This window comes from Phyllostomus hastatus, unplaced genomic scaffold (genome assembly GCF_019186645.2).
Source record: "Phyllostomus hastatus isolate PE091 unplaced genomic scaffold, TTU_PhHast_1.1 phas_scaffold_78, whole genome shotgun sequence".
Taxonomy (NCBI): domain Eukaryota; kingdom Metazoa; phylum Chordata; class Mammalia; order Chiroptera; family Phyllostomidae; genus Phyllostomus; species Phyllostomus hastatus.
Window position 1 is genome coordinate 104708869 of NW_025334041.1, and position 12814 is coordinate 104721682.

At 47.9% G+C, this 12814-nt stretch overlaps 1 pseudogene; it reads right to left on the minus strand.

Moving 5' to 3' along the window:
• Positions 1–5092: 5092 nt before the first annotated feature.
• Positions 5093–12814, minus strand: part of LOC123811348 — a 57074-nt pseudogene continuing 49352 nt past the window's right edge.

Sequence of the window (12814 nt, forward strand, 5' to 3'; positions counted from 1 at the left end):
GAGTTCCCTATTTCTGCTGCATAGTATTCCATTGTGTAAATATACTACAGTCTTTTGATCCACTCATTTACCAATGGGCACTTAGGCTGTTTCCAGCACTTGGCTATTGTAAATTGTGCTGCTGTGAACATTGGGGTGCACAGGTTCTCCTGAATTGGTGTTTCAGGATTCCCTGGGTATAATCCCAGCAGTGGAATTGTGAGGTCAAAAGACAGTTTCATTTTTAGTTTTTAGTGGAAATTCCATACTGTTTTCCACAGCAGCTGCATCAGTCTTCATTCCCACCAACAGTGCGCTAGGGTTCCTTCTTCTCCACAGCCTCTCCATCACTTGTTTTTTGATTTGTTTATATGGCCATTCTGACCAGTGTGAAGTGGTATCTCACTGTGGTTTTAATTTGCATCTTTCTGACAGCTAGTGATGCTGAGCATCCTTCCATATGTTTGTGGGTCCTCTGTTTGTCCTCTTGGGAGAAGTGTCTGTTCAGGTCCTTTGCCCATTTTTTGATTGGATTGTGTGCCTTCCTGTTGTGGAGTCATGTGTGGAGTCATATTTTGGAGATCAAACCCTTGTCCAAGACATCATTGGCAAATATGTTTTCCCATATGGTTGGATCCCTTTTCATTTTGCTGATGTTTTCTTTAGCTGTGCAGAAGCTTTTAAAGTTGATGTAGTCCTATGTGTTTATTCTTTCCTTTGTATTCCTTGCTCTAGGGGACATACCAGTGAAAATATTGCTGTGTGGAATATCTGAGATTTCCCTGCCTATGTTCTCCCCTAGGACTTTTATGGTGTCATGACTTGTATTTAAGTTTTTTATTAATCTTGAGTTTATTTTTGTGTATGGTGTAAGTTGGTGGTCGTTTCATTTTTCTACACATAGCCATCCAGATCTCCTGATGTATGCACTTTAACTTTCTCCTCATCTTTCTACTTTTTGCTACCTTTCCCTGTGTGTCTTTGTGTGAGATCCTCTTACCTCAGTACTCTCTAATGGCAGTTCAAGGTAGCTGTTAGCAAAAAGCCTCAGTTCCTCACCACATGGACTTCTTCATTGGTCTGCTTGAGTGTCCTCTCAACATGGAAGCTGGCTTCCACTGGAGCAAGTGAATCAAGAGAACACAAGGTGGAAGCTGCAATGTTTTTTATGACCCAGCCTCGAAAGTCACATTCCATCACCTCCTCTTATCCTATTGGTCATGCAGATCATCCCATGGTGTGGGAGGGGACTACGAGAATGAGGCTACTACATAAGCTACAAGATAAGGGGCAGTTTCAATGGAATTAAGTTGGAATTCCCCTCCATATTCCCTAACACAAACCCTAAATCCTTAAAAGAGGCATAATGTACCTGTTTGCAGAAGATCCAGGGGAATGAGCAGGGATTATCTTTTTTTAATTGATTAGAGAGAGGAAGGAGTGGGGGAGAGAAAGGTATCAATTTGTTCTTCTACTTATTTATGCAGTCATTGGATGATTCTTATATGTGCCCTGATTGGGCATCAAACCCACAACCTTGGTGTATGGGTGAGATGCTCTAACCAACTGAGCTACTTGGCTAAGGCCATGAGCAGGGATTAGATAGAGGGAGGAAAAGCCCCTAATGATAGTTGAAAGATTGGGACTCATCCACCAGGAAAAAAGGAAAGGGTTTGATTGGAGTTTATAAATCAGGAAAGGGCTGAAAGAGAGCCTATTTTGCCAAATTACAGGAGAATAAAGTGGGGTTCCCATTTTAAAGCCAGTAAGTTGGAGGAACATACAAAGCCGTCCTCCAATGATTCCCAGTCCTCTGGGCGATCCAGTCAGAATGTAGACAATGCCTTCTGAGGTGAGGCTAAAAAGTTCAGTGTGGTTCCTCCAAACTGCTCCTTGGCAGTCTCCCTAGGTTTGAAACTCTGCCCTGAAGGTGCCACGCACACAGTTTCTCAAGTGCCCTAGAGTCGTGGTCCCAGGTGGTCTCATTAGGAGGAAGCAGCAGAAGGGACCTGGGCAGCTCATTCTGCAGCTGTTTTTTTTCTGTTGTTTTGGTTGGTAGGATTGGTCCTGAGGTTTCCAGGGTGGGGCTGTCTCACTAGGCCAAACCAAGTCTAAGGATCTGGCTCAGATTTGGGATGGGGCTGAATCTTTCTCTTCCACACAGTTGTGACTTGAGAGAGTGGAGTTGTTACAGGGAGGGATGTACGCGTGTGTGTGTGGCGGGGGGTGGGGGGGGAGGGTGCTGGGGGATGTTTGGCCCCTAAAACTCCAGTTGTTGTTTTTAGTCTGGATATTGTAGAAAAATTACTGCCCACTGAACTATGCCGTGGTTGTACATTTGTGTTTATATTTAGTATAAATATAGCTGATCCAAATGACTGGTGAGCAGGAATGAAATGTTCAGGAAGAAAATTAAAAAATGCTTCCCTTCCCCAAATTTTGGCCTCTTCTGGCCCTATGATTCCAAGTTATGTTCATGTGTGACTTCTGTGTCCCAGAACAAAGGTGGAGGTGTCTGTGCCACAGGCAGTGACTCGGTGCCTCTCCAGGTCGGCAAGGCGTGAATCTCTGTATGCTGTGCTTTGGGAGGACTGCCTGGTTCTGAATTGGGAGACTGAAGGGCCCTAGGCTGGTTATAAGAAAGTCCTGGGTTCGAGTCCTGCTTCTGTCTCCAGCCAGCCTTGCAAACTTGAGCAGGCCTCTCTGCTTCTCTGAGCCTCAGTTTTGTCACCTAAATCAGAGGTGATACGATCTGTCCTGTCCATCTCACGGGTTGGTGGGGAGAACTGACTAGAAAATGAAGGTAAAAGTAGGATAGGTATGTATGGTATTATTTTTTATCAGATATTAGTGAATAAGTACATATCAAGCCATCACCACCAAGCCATCAAGGGTGCAGCCACTTGCTGTCTGTCACTGAGCCTTGCCCATCTGATTAGAATGGGTGCTCGTCACTCTCCTCTACCTGCCATAATAATGGCTCCAAATCACAGGGTGTCTGGCAGGGCTGGGGCCGGGTTTTACACGCTTTTGCAATTTGGGGATACTCTCCTTAGGAAAAGAATGTGAACACGTGCCTTGGGCCTCTCCAAAGTCTTGGAAGGGGCCCATGTAAGTTGAAGACACTGAAGCGTCTTTAGCTGCAAGATAATTCTGCCTCTGGCTTCCAGATGTGATGCATGTCTGAAGGCTGAGCATCTCTGGATTCCAGCCAAGGCTCAAACAACCTTTCTTCTATGTATCTTCTGGATTGGAAATTTTCAGAAGCCCTTCCAGATACTGAAGCTGGATTCCACCATGACATACACTGAGCAGCCTGTGTCTGAATGTTTCTTGGCCCACTTAGGGCCGGCTCTTCCTCTGAAGATGATCTCTACCCCAGAATTCCTTGCAAGGCCTCAAGCCAAAGTCCATAGTTCAGGGTCGAAGAAATGTGGCCCAGACATGGGCAGTGACAACCTCAGCTTAAAACGGAGCTCCTGAGCTCCATGTAGATTCCTTTCCACCATGTGCCCTTGAATATAAGTCTTGAAGTTATTCCTGAGTGTCACCCAATTGTCCATCAAGAATCTGCTATTGCTGAACTTCTTTGGAGTCATTTATGTTTCCAAGTAGGAAGAGGTATGTTTGCTCACCACTGGCAGAATGAGTTGGCCTTAGACTTGGCCAGCGGGGACTCTTGTGGCTTCTTCCTAGCTCTCTTAAGGGTCTGGCAGCACTGACAAGAGATCAGGCCTAAACAGCTCCCTCACCCCGGACTTGGCCAAAGGCTTTGCACCCCTCACATATCCAGGAAGTCCCTAGACCCTGACATCTGCCCCACAGTCCCTGTTCATGCTATTTCCTTTCTCCCAAAAAACCATCCCTCAGGCTGACCTTGCCTCAGAAGTCAACCTTTGGTTCCCTCTGGCTCACGTATCTCCAGCAAGCGCCAGTCTCAGGTGTGCCCACACCTGCCTCTGTGCCCCAGGTAGAGCGCCAGTTCAGCCAAGGCAGAAATCCTGAAGGTCCATTCAAAACCCCTACACTGGTCCAATAAAGTGTGGCGAGGGTGCGCCTGTGTGTGTGTAAAGAGCCCACTGTGCCCTGGACAGGCTTTGCTCTGAGCCAGTCCACCCAATGATGGTAGAATGCAAGAAAGTCAGAAGCCTCAAGCCACACTTACTGTCCCGCTGGGCCCAGGGCTGACACTCAGACACTAATTAATGGCTTCAGGTTTTTTTATTTTTAGTAGTAAACATTTAACTGGTCATTAGCAACTCCAGCACAAGTTTTCCTGAAAGGGAGGTAAAATCAAACTGCCCAGAGTTTCATGAGGTGTGTGTGGGGGGGGTGTCACTAAAGAGGTCAACAAAGTCACTGACCCCATTCCACAGTGGCCCAGTAGAACGAGGGTTGTGCTGATAGATTGGGAAGAGGGAGAAAAGGGATGCAGGGTGAGGGAAATACAGGCCCTGGCACGTATCTTTGCCTACAGGAAGGAAGAGGGAGGGCAGGAGACTCCCCTAGCACAGGGAAGGCTGGAACTACACATTTGAGTTTTCAACCTCATTATGTAGAGGGAGACAGATGAGCCTGTTTCCAACCATCTTAAAGCAGGAACCCCTCCCACGTGGTCTTCTGTCATCTCTGTTCTATGTTCCCCATTCTGTAATCCAAATTCTGCAGTTCAGACCCAAGTTCTGAATTCTAAGTTCTACCTTCTGGGTTCTTGTTCCTGTTCCATTCTGTTTCCTGACCCCCAGATCCTTTCCAGCACCCTTTTCCCAGCCTTTCTGGGTGAATTAGTTGGACCTCTTGCTGACTTGGCTAACTTTAGGGTTTTCCTTTACTTCTTGTGGCAGTTCTAGGCTTTTCCCCAGTGGGAGGGGCTTGGTTCAGACTGTCTAGTACGCAGGTGGCCCAGTACAGACCTGGGAATTCCGGAGAGCCTGCCCTGGTTTAACCTCTTCCTTCCTACCCACCTCTAACCACTAGACACACAACTTTTTTGCAACTAAAGCTAAACTGAGGATTTCCATATTGATCATTGGTGAATGATGGCCTTGAGATGAGGAATCTTAGGGGGAAATGTGGGAAGACATAAAAGGTTGCTGTTCTTCATTCAGAGAAATTAAAGACTGCTTCCAGCATAGGCTAAGGAGTGGGTAGGGAAGACGGGAAGCATCTGGGCAGAGCTGCAAGTCCTCAGAACCCTGTCATCCTTCAGTTTCTCATTATCCGAGCTGAGCACTAGTCCCCAGAGTCCTCCCAGACTGGAGAGCAAACCGAGACAGCAGGACCAGGAGCTCCACTGTCCATGGCTGCCCTGAGGTAGAAGGGGAGTGGCGGGGAGGCAGCAGCACTGGAGAGGTGAGATCTTCAAAGGGATCATGATCTGAGATTCCACGTGTCACACCAGGGGGACTGTGCGGTAGACATTTTCATCCCAACCTTTCTCCCTCCAAGGAGCATATCTAGTCTGCTCCCAAGATGGCAGGTCTTTATAGGCCCAGAGAAGGTGTGTAACAGAGCTCTCCCATCTGGGAGAAGAAGATGCCCACTGCCTCCTGGTTCTCCTGCTGGCACTTGATGGCCTCAGCCCAGTTGTTCCCCAACTCGATCGTGGCTCCTGGCTTGAGCTTGTATGCCCTCCATTCATAGGTGTTGGGGCCCGCTCTGGGCTGCGGCTCATTCCAGAAACTGAACTTGAGGAGCATCTTGTTTCTCCTGGACAGCAACATCTGGCTCTGCTTCTTTTGGGACTCCAGGTACTCCTTGTTCTTTTTGAGCTTGTTCGTGCAGTGCACCAGGGCTGGGCAGCCACCTGAGAATCGCCAGAGTGCACTGCCTGCTCCAGCTCCTCACAACCTGAGTTCCAGGTGCCCATGAACGAGCAGGGGCGGTCCCCACCAGGTGAAACGTGGACAGCACGGCCTCCGTCAGGCTGCCATAGGCATCCAGGCAGTCGGGCTTCACATTGTGAAAATGGATTTTCTAGAGGTCGCTGATCTCCTTCTTGGACAGCAGGGTGGAGTGGGTGTCCTTCTGGGGACCCACCTTGTTGTGTGCAAAGAGGGAGTGGAGCAGGCTGCCTTCGTTGTCCTTGGAATAGAAGCTCGCCACGATGCAGCCGTGGCTTCCGCATTGTGGGGCCCAAGGGCCCCACAGCAGCCACCGCGCTGCCCACTGCAGAGATGTTGCGCAGATGCAGAGCCATGCTGGAGAGCCACTTCAGTTTTATCAGTGGTTAAAATACCTAACTATGTCCCCATTGGTGGGTAAATAGCTACAGCCTCATGTCCTCAGAGTGCTCTCTGCCAGCCCAGACCCCTTAGCCCTCTGTCACACCCCTCAGGACCTTCCTATGATCCACAAAATAAAGGGTTACCCCTGGCCAACTAAAAAGCACCCTGCTTCATTTCGAAGGCTTATGTTTGCCCTGACTGGTGGGAGTCTGGCAATACTGGTGCTTCAATATTCTGAGTATCACTTCTACTTGGGCTGACATTGAGCCCCCTCTTTCATTACTAAATGGGCCCCCTGTGACCTGGGTCCTGACATGAGGTCCCAGCTCCACTCCTCTCCCTGGCAGTGTGTGCCTCCTGGCACCTTGCCCCAAGGACAGGGGTCTGAACAGTCTCCCCAGGAAGGAATTTGCAGCCCTGAGGGCCTGCTACCTCTGACAGATCACTCTGGAGCTGACCTCTGAGTGGCCCCAGGTCTCTGGAACCACACTGCAGACCCCTCCCTGGGCTTGGCCACATCTTCTGGCACTCTCCTTAGGTTCTGCAGCATCTCCACACTGACAGGCGGTTCTGGTTCAGATCCCAGGCTTCCCCAGCCTGCCCTGTTTCACTGTAATTAATTGGGCTGTGCCTGACAGTGTGTTCAGGTGAGGGATCGGGAGGGGCAAAGCATACCTTCCACCGCCTTTAAATGTCCCATCCCTGCCCATTTAAAGGCAGCCAACTAGCCTGTATACACTCAGCTTGTACGCTGGGCATGACCCTTCCCTCCTCCTCACCCCCATTCCCTGGGAGCTGGGTCTCAGCCAGTAGCTGGGCAAAAATGTCACTCTTATAGCTTCTTCCTAGCTCTCCCAGGGGCCTGGCAGAAAAACATCATACAGATTGAGGCGAAGGGTAGCTGAATGTGTTGTTCTTAAATCTACCCATTTCCCACCTGCCTCATCCCCTTTGGATTGAAAATAAGACCTGAAGAGAGGAACAGAGACTTGGCACACCGGTACTGTATCTGAGGAATTCGCGTGGTGGATATCTGGGAGGCAGTTTTTACCTTTGAGGTCTGTTAATCACATCACGAAGAACAGTCTGTTTTGCGCAGGTGTAAGAATCTTATCTGAGATCAAAGAGTACTAAGGAAATAATGATCACTAACACTTTTTGAGTGCGTAACCTCAGCAAGGCATTTAGTTAAGAACTTTGCAACCGTTTTCTCGTTTTCTTCTCCAAGACACAGATTGCCACAGAATTTCAGATGTATGAGCTGTCTGAGGCAGAGGCCACAAGTTACAAAGCCAACATTCCATTCCCCTTTCCTCCAATGTAAGAGTGCCCTGATTTTATTTGGGATGGCCATGTACCCATAGGAAAGTCTCCCCAGACTTCGTTGCAGCTTTCTGACTTTGGAGAATGAAAAAATATTTCTCTGCCCTTCTAGGTTCTTTGAGTAGTCTAATAATTAATTTAAGACAGTGTAGGGGCTAAAAAAGTATTAATAGTTTTTCTCCCACCTTCTAAGGTCTTCTGGCTGGGCTAACTATCAAATGAACAGAGATCGATTAATAGGAGAAATCGAAGTTTAACACGTGTATGGGAAGTTCACATAAGCATGAAAATTCCAAAGATGGTGAGGCAACATTGGATATATAAGACATTTTGGTGGGGGGAGGGGTGGGAAATGGTTATTAGAATTTTTAAAAAGATTTTATTTATTTATTTTTAGAGAGAGAGGAAGGGAGGGAGAAAGAGCGGGAGAGAAACACTGGTGTGTGAAAGATACATGGATCACTTACCTCTTGCAGGGGGACCTGGCGTGTAACTCAGGTGTGAGCCCGGACTGGGAATTAAATTTGTGACCCTTTGGTTCACAGGCCAGCACCCTATCCACTGAACCACACCAGCCCAGGCTGGGTTATTAGGTTTCAGAAGTGCAAATGGGAGATTTACAGGAAGTTGAAGAAGAGCGCAACACATGTGGCAGGAAAATCCTTGCTGGGTGACTCAGAGGGTATCTAGCTAACAGGCACTGGCCTGAAGCCCTCTTACATTCCATACTTAATTCATATTAGGCTAAGGCTGCATCCTACAGTCTCCTTCCTGAAGCAGATTTTTCTGTCTGAATCTCGTGGGCAGGAAAATGGGGGAGGACCGAAGTTTCCTCTGAGTCTAGTTTCTTCATAAACAGCTTAAAATCAATATCCCAAATGGCAGCTTCAGGTGGCAAAACTTTGGTCCCTTCAACAGGTTAACAGAAGAAAACAAATTTAATTATGTACACACAGGGGCCTTACAGACACGAAAGGGTCCAAGACAGGCAACCGACACTTTTATGACTTCCTGAGTTAAGGAGAAGAGGGTGGGGGTCTGAGGCTTCCAATGGAAGGCAGACAATGCACAGGGAGGTGGGAAGAGCCAAGGTTTGGTAAACAAAGGTTTGCCTCACCACTGGCTGACGGTGAGTCACAGACAGGACTTTGATCTCCTGGACCTGCCCAGCTCCCCCAGACCACCACCACTCACCCACATTCTTTGCAGTTACTTTGTGTGTTACAGAACAAACAAGGCGGGGCCTGGGACGATATACTATTACTGAAAGAAGCCCCCAGGTCCGTTATGTCCGCCGCCAGAGGAAAGACGTCTCTCAATGCCAGAGATTTGTGAAAAGGAAAGGAAATGTTTATTTAATGCTATACAAACTTAAAGTAGTGACCTAATGTCTTTATTAAAAATCCTAAAGTTCCTTTAAAACACCCACAAACAGACACAGTCCTTCCTTCCTTCCCCCTTTGCCCAGTCCAGAGCACCGTATCTCAGGAAAGGAAATAGAAGTCCATGGCTCAGGCAGTCCTCTGGTTATTCCCAGTTAGTACTCTGTCTTGACTGGGAGACCTCCCTGGGTTCCCGGCACCCTTAGCTGTGTCGCCGGGATCTCTGCTAAAACCACGTGGTGGTTCCCCCTTCTAAAGCTGCGGGGGTCCCCACTCTGGCAAAGGCACGTGGTCCTCTCTCCCAGGGCCACAGGAGTCCCCACTCAGCCAAAACCGCGTGCTTCTCCCTCTGCACAATGGCTGCGGGGAGGGGGGGGTCGCCACTCTGCCAAAGCCGAGTGGCGGTTCTCTGCTAAAGCCACATGGTGATTCTCTCTTGCAGGGCTGAGGGAGTCCTCACTCTGCTAAAGCTGCGTGGTTCTCTCTTTCTCTCAATGGCTGCTGCATCTGGGTTTAAATCCCTGCGCCAGTCTTCAGCTGCAGCCCCATTTCTGACTCCTCCCACACTCGGCTTCACATGCCAGAACTCATATCCTTCCAGCTTTACTGGACTGCCATCATGAGTCTGGGCGGGTGTGGCCCCATGTCCTGAAGCCAATCTTCTCCAAGCTCCCATGCAGGCACTGTTAACTCAGGGGACCTGCCCTCCAGTCACATCTTGGGGGGGAGGTCCCTTTCCATCCCCCTGACCTAGAGCATGGCCATAGCTATCCAACATATCTAAGTGACCAGCCAAAGGCTATAGATATGTTAAATGACCACACCAGAGGTTAGCTACAAAGCTGCCCTGCATGTTCTTGCTCTGTGTGCCCCTTCCCCCAACTCACACCTGTGGGGGAAGGGGCGAAGACATCTTAAAATCTCCTGGACACCTTGAGTTCTGGACCCCATTTCAAATGCCCATTTGGGGTCCCCCCTCTTGGCTGCACCCTGTAACACTTGCAGTTACTTCGGATAATAGCTCTCTTTCTGCTCTAGGTCCTCTATCTAAATTCTGTTAGGCAGTAAAGGGGGAGATAAAAAGAAAAACTTCTGCTTCTTAAAAATAATCAGCCTAGTCCTAGGCAGTGTGGCTCAGTTGGTTGGAGCATTGTCCCATAGACTGAGAAGTTGCATATTCAATCCCCAGTCAGGGGACAAGGATGGGTGGTGTGTGCAATCCTCAACTGGGGCGCATGTGGGAGGCAACTGGTAGATGTTTCTCTCATATTGATGTTTCTCTCTCTCTCTCACACTCTTCTTCTTTCTCTAAAAAGCAATAAAAAATATCCTTAGATAAGGATAAAAAATAAAAATAAAAATAAATTAGCCCTGACTGGTGTGGCTCAGTGGACTGAATGCCAGCCTGCAGACCTAAAGGTCACTGGTTCAGTTCCCAGCCAGGGCACATGCCTGGGTTGCAAGCCAGGTCCCCAGTTGGGGGGCGTGTGAGAGGCAACTGATCTCTTGAGACATCAATGTGTATTGCTCACACACTATGTTTCTCTTCCTTTCTTTTTCTCTCCCTTCCCCTCTCCCTAAAAGTAAATAAATAAAATCTTAAAAAAATTATAATCAGCCTAAAATAATCCTTATGTCAAAGAGACATATTTTGGGGTGGCAAAATTTGCTCCCTTAGATGACTAAGTTTTGGCAAAGAGGTTTAAATGGAAGTGTTTAAGACTTAGGTTTCTTAAAGGGAATGACATTCTTCTGCCCCTCCTCCTTCCTCCTTTCTGCTGCCTGGAATTCACATGCTTGGCATGAGTTCCAGCAGCCATGGTGAACCTAGAATGGAAGCCACACGTGGTGGGAGAGAAAGACAGAAGGAGTCCGGATCCCCATGGAGACCTCACAGCCGCTGAAAACAGCCTGCCTGTTTAAAAACGTGTGTGTTTAAGTTATTGTAATCAGTTTCTATTTCTTGAAGTTGAACAAAATTCCTAACTGATACAGGATCTGAGAAGTCAGTTGAGATAAGAGCAAGAAGCTAGGAAAATTCCTTGGCTAGTGGAATGAGGAAAGAGAGAGAAAGCTGAACAAACTGGCCAAGCAGTTTACAGCCAGACACAGAGAGCCCTGGGTGCCTGTCAGTGGAGGGACTGGCAGTGGACCTTGCCCCTGCCGGGGCAGCCTTTCCTTCCCTGGCGTGTTGCTGGTTATGCTGTTTAGACCCCCTGACCTTTCCTTCCTGGTGATAACAGCTAGGCCTCAGTTGTATTTTAGATTCCAGCTCAGAAAAGCAGCAAAACCAGGTGGGGGACACCAGGACCAGATGTGATGACTAATGACCCCTGCTCTGGTGCTGACCAATCAATAGAGACCGTGACCCTGAAAGGGCACACCTGGAAAAACTGATGAATATTCCACTGAGATCCTCCCCTAGACTCCCAACATTTAAAGGTATTCAAAAAACAAAGGACCTAGCATGAGTTCTGCCTCCTTCCCAGGAGCATGTCTGTGCCTTCCCCGCTGCCCCCCCCCCCCACTCTTACCTCACAGACACACATCTCCTAAACCCTAAGCAGGAGTCTCCAACTTCTGGGCCAGGGACCAGTACCAGTCCAGGCCTGTTAGGAACTGGGCCACACAGTAGGAGGTGGAGCTTGAATGCAATGGTCTTGAATCATCCCCAAACCATCCCCATAACCTTGGACCATGGAAAAATTGTCTTCCATGAAACTGGTCCCTGGTGCCAAAAAGGTTGGGGACCTCTGCCCTAAGGGTCCCCACAAGACTTGCAACCAGGGGAACAATGGGCAGCAGCAGCTTGTCCTGGGGTTAAACCCCCGAACCTGCCCCCAAGGCTCCCTTTTCTCTGACTCTCCAGTGAGTTGACAGCAGCCCAGCCTTGGCTCACTTCTTCCTGTTGTGAAATCTTACCTGCACGAAGTCAAGAACTCACACACTACTGGATGGCCTCAGGTAGGCCTGCTCCGACCTGGTCCCCTTACCGGCAACACAGTGATTCAACAAATGCCGCCGGGAAAACGGAATATCCACATGCGAACAGTGAGTTGAACGCTTATCTAACAGCATATACAGACATTAACTCAAAAGGGATCAAACGTGAACATAAGAGTTAAAATTATTAAACTTTTAGAAGAAAACATAAGTGAAAAGCTTCAGGACATTGGATTGGCAATAATTTCTTGGATATAGTATCAAAGGCACAGGCAACAGAAAAAAAATAAACTGGACTTCATCAAAATTAAAAAGTTTGTGTGTCAAAGGAAACTATCAAAAGAGTAAAAAGGCAACCTGCAGAATGGGAGAAAATATTTGAAAATCACATATCTGATAAGGGATTAATATCCACAATATAGAGAGAACTCCTAAAACTCAACAACAAAAACCAAACAACCCAATTCAAAAATGGGCAAAGGACCTGAATGGACATTTCTCCAAAGAAGATATACAAATGGCCAATAAGCACATGAAAAGATGCTCAACATCGCTACATAGGAGGGAAATGAAAATTGAAATCACAACGAGTGGTCACTTCACATCCATTAGGATGGCTGCCCTCAGAAAAACCACACATCAGCGTTGGCGTGGACATGGAGGAACTGGAATCTCTGTGTGCTGCTGGAGGGACAGAGCAGTGGAGCGGCCGCTCTGGAGAACAGTATGGTGGCTCCTCTAAAAAATTGAATGTAGAATTACAGTACGCAATCCCAGTCCTGGCATGCATACAGAAGAACTGAAAGCAGGGACTGGAAGAGATATTTGTACACATGCATTCATAGCAGCATTATTCACAATGGCCTAAGGTGGAAACAACCCAACTCTCCAACAGTGGATGAATGGATAAACAAAATTTGGTATTTCCATACAACTGAATATTATTTAGTCTTACGAAGC